The sequence below is a fragment of the Lucilia sericata genome, unplaced genomic scaffold (genome assembly GCF_015586225.1).
Source record: "Lucilia sericata isolate MDLA Ls3-8-SP2 unplaced genomic scaffold, ASM1558622v1 Contig000163F_arrow, whole genome shotgun sequence".
Classification (NCBI taxonomy): domain Eukaryota; kingdom Metazoa; phylum Arthropoda; class Insecta; order Diptera; family Calliphoridae; genus Lucilia; species Lucilia sericata.
In genome coordinates this window covers 52,501-62,732 of record NW_023994192.1, presented here as the reverse complement: position 1 = coordinate 62,732, position 10,232 = coordinate 52,501, and positions in this window count along the sequence as shown.

The window sequence follows — 10,232 nt, the reverse complement described above, 5'->3', positions numbered from 1 at the left end:
GTCAAGTGAATAGAGAAATATTTCACAAAATCCTTTAATGCTGTCAACGATTTTTTCTAGAAGGTCAACCGAATAGTGAAATATTTCACAAAATCTTGCAATGTGCTGAACAGTTGATTTTCTAGAAACAAAATTAGAAATATCTTGCAAATTTCTAAAAAGTCAACTGAATAGAGACATATTTCACAAAATCTACGAATTTTACCAACGATTTGTTTTACAAAGTTAACCAAATAGTGAAATATTTCACAAAATCTTACATTCAGTTACAAATTTTAAAAAAATGCAAAGATTTCTCAAAATCTCTATAAAAAGTTGAAATATCTTGCAAATTTCAAAAAGTCAACTGAATAGTAAATATTTCACAAAAGTAGAAATATCTTGCAAATTTCTAAAAGTCAACTGAATAGACATATTTCACAAAACATTCGAATTTGCCAACGATTTGTTTTACATATCTAACCAAATAGTAAAATATTTCACAAAATCTTGCAATTTACTGAATAGTTGATAATTTCTAAAAACTCAACTGAGTAGTAAAATGTTTTACAAAAGTAGAAATATCTTGCAAATTTATGAAAAGTCAACTGGATAGTGAAATATTTCACAAAATCTTCTAAGTTTGCCAACGATTTGTTTTACATAGTCATCCAAATAGTGAAATATATCACAAAATCTTGTAATTTACTGAATAGTTGATATTTTAGAAACGGTCTTACATTCAGTTACCAATTTTAAAACTACAAAGATTTCTCAAAATATTTATAAAAGGTTGAATTATCTTGCTAATTTCTAAAAAGTCAACTGAAACGAGAAATATTTCACACAATCTTGAACATTACTGATTACACATTTTACAAAAGTAGTTCAAATTTCTAAAAAGTCAATTAAATGATGATATATTTCACAAGAGAAGAAATATCTTGCAAATTTCTATAAAGTCAACTGAATAGTGATATATTTCACAAAATCTTGCAATGTATTGAACAGTTGATTTTCTGGAAAAAAATAGATATATCTTGCAAATTTCTAAAAAGTCAACTGAATAGAGATTTGTTTTACAAAGTTAATCAAATAGTGAAATATTTCACAAAATCTTGCAATTTACTGAATAGTTGATATTTTAGAAACAGTTTTACATTCAGTTACAAATTTTAAAAATACAAAGATTTCTCAAAATATCTATAAAAAGTTGAAATATCTTGCTAATTTCTAAAAAGTCAACTGAATAGTGAAATATTTCACAAAATCTTGAACATTACTGAACAGTCGATTTTAGGACATTTTTCTACGATTTTTTCTAGAAAGTCACACAAATAGTGAAACAGTGATTTTCTAGAAACAAAAAAAAAAAATATGTTGCCAATTTCTAAAACGTCATCTGAATAGAGACATATTTCACAAAATTTTCGAATTTTGTCAACGATTTATTTTAGAAATTCCACAAATAGTGAAATATTACACAAAATCTTGCTACTTACTGAATAGTTGATAATTTAGAAACAGTCTAAGAAATGTATAAAATGTTGAAATATCTTGCTAATTTCTAAAAAGTCAACTGAATAGTGACTTATTTCACAAAAGTAGAAATAACATGCACATTTCTAAAAAGTCAACTGATTTATTTAGAAAGTCACACAAATAGTGAAATATTTCACAAAATCTTGCAATTTACTGTATAGTTGATATATTAGAAACAGTCTTACATTCAAATTTAAAAAAAAATGCAAAGATTTCTCAAAATCTCTATAAAAAGTTGAAATATCTTGCAAATTTCAAAAAGTCAACTGAATAGTAAATATTTCACAAAAGTAGAAATATCTTGCAAATTTCTAAAAGTCAACTGAATAGACATATTTCACAAAATCTTCGAATTTTGCCAACGATTTGTTTTACATATTTAACCAAATAGTAAAATATTTCACAAAATCTTGCAATTTACTGAATAGTTGATAATTTCTAAAAACTCAACTGAGTTGTAAAATGTTTTACAAAAGTAGAAATATCTTGCAAATTTATGAAAAGTCAACTGGATAGTGAAATTTTTCACAAAATCTTCTAAGTTTGCCAACGATTTGTTTTACATAGTCATCCAAATAGTGAAATATTTCACAAAATCTTGTAATTTACTGAATATTTGATATTTTAGAAACGGTCTTACATTCAGTTACCAATTTTAAAACTACAAAGATTTCGCAAAATATGTATAAAAGGTTGAATTATCTTGCTAATTTCTAAAAAGTCAACTGAAACGTGAAATATTTCACACAATCTTGAACATTACTGATTACACATTTCACAAAAGTAGTGCAAATTTCTAAAAAGTCAATTAAATGATGATATATTTCACAAAAGAAGAAATATCTTGCAAATTTCTATAAAGTCAACTGAATAGTGATATATTTCACAAAATCTTGCAATGTACTGAACAGTTGATTTTCTAGAAAAAAATAGATATATCTTGCAAATTTCTAAAAAGTCAACTGAATAGAGATTTCTTTTACAAAGTTAACCAAATAGTGAAATATTTCACAAAATCTTGCAATTTACTGAATAGTTGATATTTTAGAAACAGTTTTACATTCAGTTACAAATTCTAAAAATACAAAGATTTCTCAAAATATCTATAAAAAGTTGAAATATCTTGCTAATTTCTAAAAAGTCAACTGAATAGTGAAATATTTCACAAAATCTTGAACATTACTGAACAGTCGATTTTAGGACATTTTTTCTAGAAAGTCAACCGAATAGTGAAATATTTCACAAAATCTTGCAATGTACTGAACAGTTGATTTTCTAGAAAAAAAATAGATATATCTTGCAAATTTCTAAAAAGTCAACTGAATAGAGATTTGTTTTACAAAGTTAACCAAATAGTGAAATATTTCACAAAATCTTGCAAGTTACTGGATATTGATATTCTAGAAAAAAAAAGATTTCTCAAAATTTCTATAACAATTTCTAAAAAAACTCAACTGAATAGTAAAATATTTCACAAAAGTAGAAATAACTTGCGAAATTTATGAAAAGTCAACTGAATAGAGAAATATTTCACAAAATCCTTTAATCTGTCAACGATTTTTTCTAGAAGGTCAACCCAATAGTGAAATATTTCACAAAATCTTGCAATGTACTGAACAGTTGATTTTCTAGAAACAAAATTAGAAATATCTTGCAAATTTCTAAAAAGTCAACTGAATAGAGACATATTTCACAAAATCTTCGAATTTTACCAACGATTTGTTTTACAAAGTTAACCAAATAGTGAAATATTTCGCAAAATCTTACATTCAGTTACAAATTTTAAAAAAATGCAAAGATTTCTCAAAATCTCTATAAAAAGTTGAAATATCTTGCAAATTTCAAAAAGTCAACTGAATAGTAAATATTTCACAAAAGTAGAAATATCTTGCAAATTTCTAAAAGTCAAATGAATAGACATATTTCACAAAATCTTCGAATTTTGCCAACTATTTGTTTTACATATTTAACCAAATAGTAAAATATTTCACAAAATCTTGCAATTTACTGAATAGTTGATAATTTCTAAAAACTCAACTGAGTTGTAAAATGTTTTACAAAAGTAGAAATATCTTGCAAATTTATGATAAGTCAACTGGATAGTGAAATATTTCACAAAATCTTCTAAGTTTGCCAAAGATTTGTTTTACATAGTCATTAAAATAGTGAAATATTTCACAAAATCTTGTAATTTACTGAATAGTTAAGTTAGGTTAGGTAGGCAGGTCGTCCCGCGATGTCATCACTGGGGACACACTTTGGTCCAGTATTTTGATCCCTTTGTGATACCTGAAACGAGAGAGAACGGTCGGCGTATTAGTACACTTCAACCTAATCACTCTGGTTTCCACCGAACCAGTTTGTCGCACGAATATAGGAATCTATTTTTCGGATATCAACCTCCGATAGATCCGCTAAGTCATGCAGAAAATAGCTACCTAGCAGAATAGTTGATATTTTAGAAACGGTCTTATATTCAGTTACCAATTTTAAAACTACAAAGATTTCTCAAAATATGTATAAAAGGTTGAATTATCTTGCTAATTTCTAAAAAGTCAACTGAAACGTGAAATATTTCACACAATCTTGAACATTACTGATTACACATTTCACAAAAGTAGTGCAAATTTCTAAAAAGTCAATTAAATGATGATATATTTCACAAAAGAAGAAATATCTTGCAAATTTCTATAAAGTCAACTGAATAGTGATATATTTCACAAAATCTTGCAATGTACTGAACAGTTGATTTTCTAGAAAAAAATAGATATATCTTGCAAATTTCTAAAAAGTCAACTGAATAGAGATTTGTTTTACAAAGTTAACCAAATAGTGAAATATTTCACAAAATCTTGCAATTTACTGAATAGTTGATATTTTAGAAACAGTTTTACATTCAGTTACAAATTTTAAAAATACAAAGATTTCTCAAAATATCTATAAAAAGTTGAAATATCTTGCTAATTTCTAAAAAGTCAACTGAATAGTGAAATATTTCACAAAATCTTGAACATTACTGAACAATCGATTTTAGGACATTTTCCTACGATTTTTTCTAGAAAGTCACACAAATAGTGAAACAGTTGGCAGGGTCATCTTCTATAAAACTTAGTTGTGCCGTATTTTATCGATATATCTGTATATTTAACATAATTATGAGCTCAGAAGCCCTTTTCGGGGGGTTCTGTTCTATGGGGACTAAGTGAAATAATAGACCGATTTTAACCATTTTCAACAGGCTTCGTCCTTGGGTCAAATAAAACGTGCGTGCCAAATTTCATCCAATATATCCAATATTTTTGTATGTTACAAACATCAGCACAAATCCAATATACCCTCCCCACTAAAGTGGTGTAGGGTATAAAAACTCAACTGAGTAGTAAAATGTTTTACAAAAGTAGAAATATCTTGCAAATTTATGAAAAGTCAACTGGATAGTGAAATATTTCACAAAATCTTGTAATTTACTGAATAGTTGATATTTTAGAAACAAAAGTAGAAATATCTTGCAAATTTATGAAAAGTCAACTGGATAGTGAACTATTTCACAAAATCTTCTAATGTTGTCAAAGATTTTTTCTAGAAGGTCAACCGAATAGTGAAATATTTCACAAAATCTTGCAATGTACTGAACGGTTGATTTTCTTGAAACAAAAATATAAATATCTTGCAAATTTCTAAAAAGTCAACCGAATAGAGACATATTTCACAAAATCTTCGAATTTTGCCAACGATTTGTTTTACAAAGTTACCCAAATAGTGAAATATTTCACAAAATCTTGCAATTTACTGAATAGCTGATATTTTAGAAACGGTCTTACATTCAGTTACCAATTTTAAAAATACAAAGATTTCTCAAAATATGTATAAAAGGTTGAATTATCTTGCTCATTTCTAAAAATTCAACTGAATAGTGAAATATTTCACAAAATCTTGAACATTATTGAACAGTCGATTTTAGGACATTTTTCTACGATTTTTTCTAGAAAGTCACACAAATAGTGAAACAGTTGATTTTCTAGAAACAAAAAAAAATATGTTGCCAATTTCTAAAACGTCATCTGAATAGAGACATATTTCACAAAATCTTGCAATGTACTGAACAGTTGATTTTCTAGAAAAAAAAAAAAAATAGATATATCTTGCAAATTTCTAAAAAGTCAACTGAATAGAGATTTGTTTTACAAAGTTAACCAAATAGTGAAATATTTCACAAAATCTTGCAATTTACTGAATAGTTGATATTTTAGAAACAGTTTTACATTCAGTTACTAAAAAAGTTGAAATATCTTGCTAATTTCTAAAAAGTCAACTGAATAGTGAAATATTTCACAAAATCTTGAACATTACTGAACAGTCGATTTTAGGACATTTTTCTACGATTTTTTCTAGAAGGTCAACCGAATAGTGAAATATTTCACAAAATCTTGCAATGTACTGAACAGTTGATTTTCTAGAAAAAAATAGAAATCTCTTGCAAATTTCTAAAAAGTCAACTGAATAGAGATTTGTTTTACAAAGTTAACCAAATAGTGAAATATTTCACAAAATCTTGCAATTTACTGAATAGTTGATATTTTAGAAACAGTTTTACATTCAGTTACAAATTTTAAAAATACAAAGATTTCTCAAAATATCTATAAAAAGTTGAAATATCTTGCTAATTTCTAAAAAGTCAACTGAATAGTGAAATATTTCACAAAATCTTGAACATTACTGAACAGTCGATTTTTGGCACATTTTTCTACGATTTTTTCTAGAAAGTCACACAAATAGTGAAACAGTTGATTTTCTAGAAACAAAAAAAATATGTTGCCAATTTCTAAAACGTCATCTGAATAGAGACATATTTCACAAAATCTTCGAATTTTGTCAACGATTTATTTTAGAAAGTCACACAAATAGTGAAATATTTCACAAAATCTTGCAAGTTACTGGACACTGATATTCTAGAAACAGTCTATCATTCATGCAAATAAAAAAAACAAAGATTTCTCAAAATTTCTATAACAATTTCTAAAAAAACTCAACTGAATAGTAAAATATTTCACAAAAGTAGAAATATCTTGCGAAATTTATGAAAAGTCAACTGGATAGTGAAATATTTCACAAAATCTTCTAAGTTTGTCAACGATTTTTTCTAGAAAGTCAACCAAATAGTGAAATATTTCACAAAATCTTGCAATGTTCTGAACTGTTGATTTTTTAGAAACAAAAGTAGAAATATCTTGCAAATTTCTGAAAAGCCAACTGATTAGAGATATATTTCATAAAATCGTCTATGTTTGTCAACGATTTTTTCTAGAAAGTCAGCCAGATATTGATATGTTTCACAAAATCTTACAATTTACTGAAGAGCTGATTTTCTAGAAACAGTTTTACATTCAGTTACAATTTTTAAAAATACAAAGATTTCTCAAAATATCTATAAAAAGTTGAAATATCTTGCAAATTTCTAAAAAGTCAACTGAATAGTAAAATATTTCTCAAAAGTAAAAATATCTTACAAATTTCTAAAAAAGTCAACTAAATAGAGAAATATTTCACAAAATCCTTTAATGTTGTCAACGATTCTTTCTAGAAGGTCAACCGAATAGTGAAATATTTCACAAAATCTTGCAATTTACTGAACAGTTGATTTTCTAGAAAAAAAAAAAAAAAAAAATAGAAATATCTTGCTAATTTCTAAAACGTCATCTGAATAGAGACATTTTTCACAAAATCTTCGAATTTTGTCAACGATTTATTTTAGAAAGTCCACAAATAGTGAAATATTTCACAAAATCTTGCAAGTTACTGGACACTGATATTCTAGAAACAGTCTATCATTCATGCAAATAAAAAAAACAAAGATTTCTCAAAATTTCTATAATAATTTCTAAAAACTCAACTGAATAGTAAAATATTACACAAAAGTAGAAATATCTTGCGAAATTTATGAAAAGTCAACTGGATAGTGAAATATTTCACAAAATCTTCTAAGTTTGTCAACGATTTTTTCTAGAAAGTCAACCAAATAGTGAAATATTTCACAAAATCTTGCAATGTACTGAACAGTTGATTTTTTAGAAACAAAAGTAGAAATGTCTTCCAAATTTATAAAAAGCCAACTGAATAGAGATATATTTCATAAAATCTTTTTCTTTTGTCAACGATTTTTTCTAGAAAGTCACCCAAATAGAGAAATATTTCACAAAATCTTACAGTTTACTGAAGAGTTGATTTTCTAGAAATAGTCTTACATTCAGATACAAATTAAAAGAAATGCAAAGATTTCACAAAATTTCTATAAAAAGTATAATATAATATCTTTCAAATTTCTAAAAACTCAACTGAGTATTAAAAAACTAGAAATATCTTGCAAATTTATGAAAAGTCAACTGGATAGTGAAATATTTCACAAAAACTTGCAATTTACTAAATAGTTGATATTTTAGAAACAGTCTTACATTCAGTTACAAATTTTAAAAATACAAAGATTTCTCAAAATATCAATAAAAAGTTGAAATATCTTGCTAATTTCTAAAAAGTCAATTGAATAGAGACATATTTCACAAAATCTTCGAATTTTACCAACGAATTGTTTTACAAAGTTAACCAAATATTTAAATATTTCACAAAATCTTGCAACTTACTGAATAGTTGATATTTTAGAAAAAGTTTTACATTCAGTTACAAATTTTAAAAATACAAAGATTTCTCAAAATATCTATAAAAAGTTGAAATATCTTGCAAATTTCTAAAAAGTCAACTGAATAGTAAAATATTTCACAAAAGTATAAATATCTTGCAAATTTCTAAAAAAGTCCACTAAATAGAGAAATATTTCACAAAATCCTTTAATGTTGTCAACGATTCTTTCTAGAAGGTCAACCGAATAGTGAAATATTTCACAAAATCTTGCAATGTACTGAACAGTTGATTTTCTTGAAACAAAATTAGAAATATCTTGCAAATTTCTAAAAAGTCAACTGAATAGAGACATATTTCACAAAATCTTCGAATTTTACCAACGACTTGTTTTACAAAGTTAACCAAATAATGAAATATTTCACAAAATCTTGCAATTTACTGAATAATTGATATTGTAGAAACGGTCTTACATTCAGTTACCAATTTTAAAAATATAAAAATTTCTCAGAATATGTATAAAAGGTTGTATTATCTTGCTAATTTCTAAGAAGTCAACTGAAAAGTGAAATATTTCACACAATCTTGAACTTTACAGATTAAACTTTTTATAAAAGTAGTGCAAATTTCTAAAAAGTCAATTAAATAATTATATATTTCACAAAAGAAAAGATATCTTGCTAATTTCTATAAAGCCAACTGAATAGTGATATATTTCACAAAATCTTCTAATGTTGTCAACGATTTTTTTGAAATATTTCACAAAATCTTGCAATGTACTGAACAGCTGATTTTTTTGAAAAAAAAAAAAATAGAAATATCTTGCTAATTTCTAAAACGTCATCTGAATAGAGACATTTTTCACAAAATCTTCGAATTTTGTCAACGATTCATTTTAGAAAGTCCACAAATAGTGAAATATTTCACAAAATCTTGCAAGTTACTGAATATTGATATTCTAAAAAAAGTCTATCATTCATGCAAATAAAAAACAAAGATTTCTCAAAATTTATAAAAAGTTGAAATATCTTGCTAATTTCTAAAAAGTCAACTGAATAGAGACATATTTCACAAAATCTTCGAATTTTACCAACGATTTGTTTTACAAAGTTAACCAAATAGTGAAATATTTCACAAAATCTTGCAATTTACTATAAATTCACAAAATCTATCATTCATGGAAATTAAAAAAAAAACAAAGATTTCTCAAAATTTCTATAATAATTTCTAAAAACTCAACTGAATAGTAAAATATTTCACAAAAGTAGAAATATCTTGCGAAATTTATGAAAAGTCAACTAGATAGTGAAATATTTCACAAAATCTTCCAGTGTTCTGAACAGTTGATTTTTTAGAAACAAAAGTAGAAATATCTTGCAAATTTCTAAAAAGCCAACTGAATAGAGATATATTTCATAAAATCTTCTATGTTTGTCGAAGATTTTTTCTGGAAAGTCACCCAAGTAGTGAAATATTTCACAAAATCTTGCAATTTACTGAATAGTTGATATTCTACAAACTATCTTACATTCAGATACAAAATTTAATAAAATGCAAAGATTTCTCAAAATCTCTATAAAAAGCTGAAATATCTTGCAAATTTCTAAAAAGTCAACTGAATAGTAAAATATTTCACAAAAGTAGAAATATCTTGCAAATTTCTAAAAAGTCAACTGAATAGTAAAATATTTCACAAAAGTAGAAATATCTTGCAAATTTCTAAAAAAGTCAACTGAATAGAGAAATATTTCACAAAAGTAGAAATATCTTGCAAATTTCTAAAACGTCAACTGAATGGAGACATATTTCACATAATCTTCGAATTTTAACAAACGATTGTCTTTACAAAGTTACCAAAATAGTGAAATATTTCACAAAATCTTGCATCTATATATATATCTATCTATTATCTATCCTCTCTATTCTATCTATCTATCTATCTATCTATCTATCTATCTATCTATCTATCTATCTATCTATCTACTATCTATCTATCTATCTATCTATCTATCTAGCTACCTATCGAAAAATATCTATCTATCTTATCTATCTATCATCGATCTCTCTATCTATCTATCTAT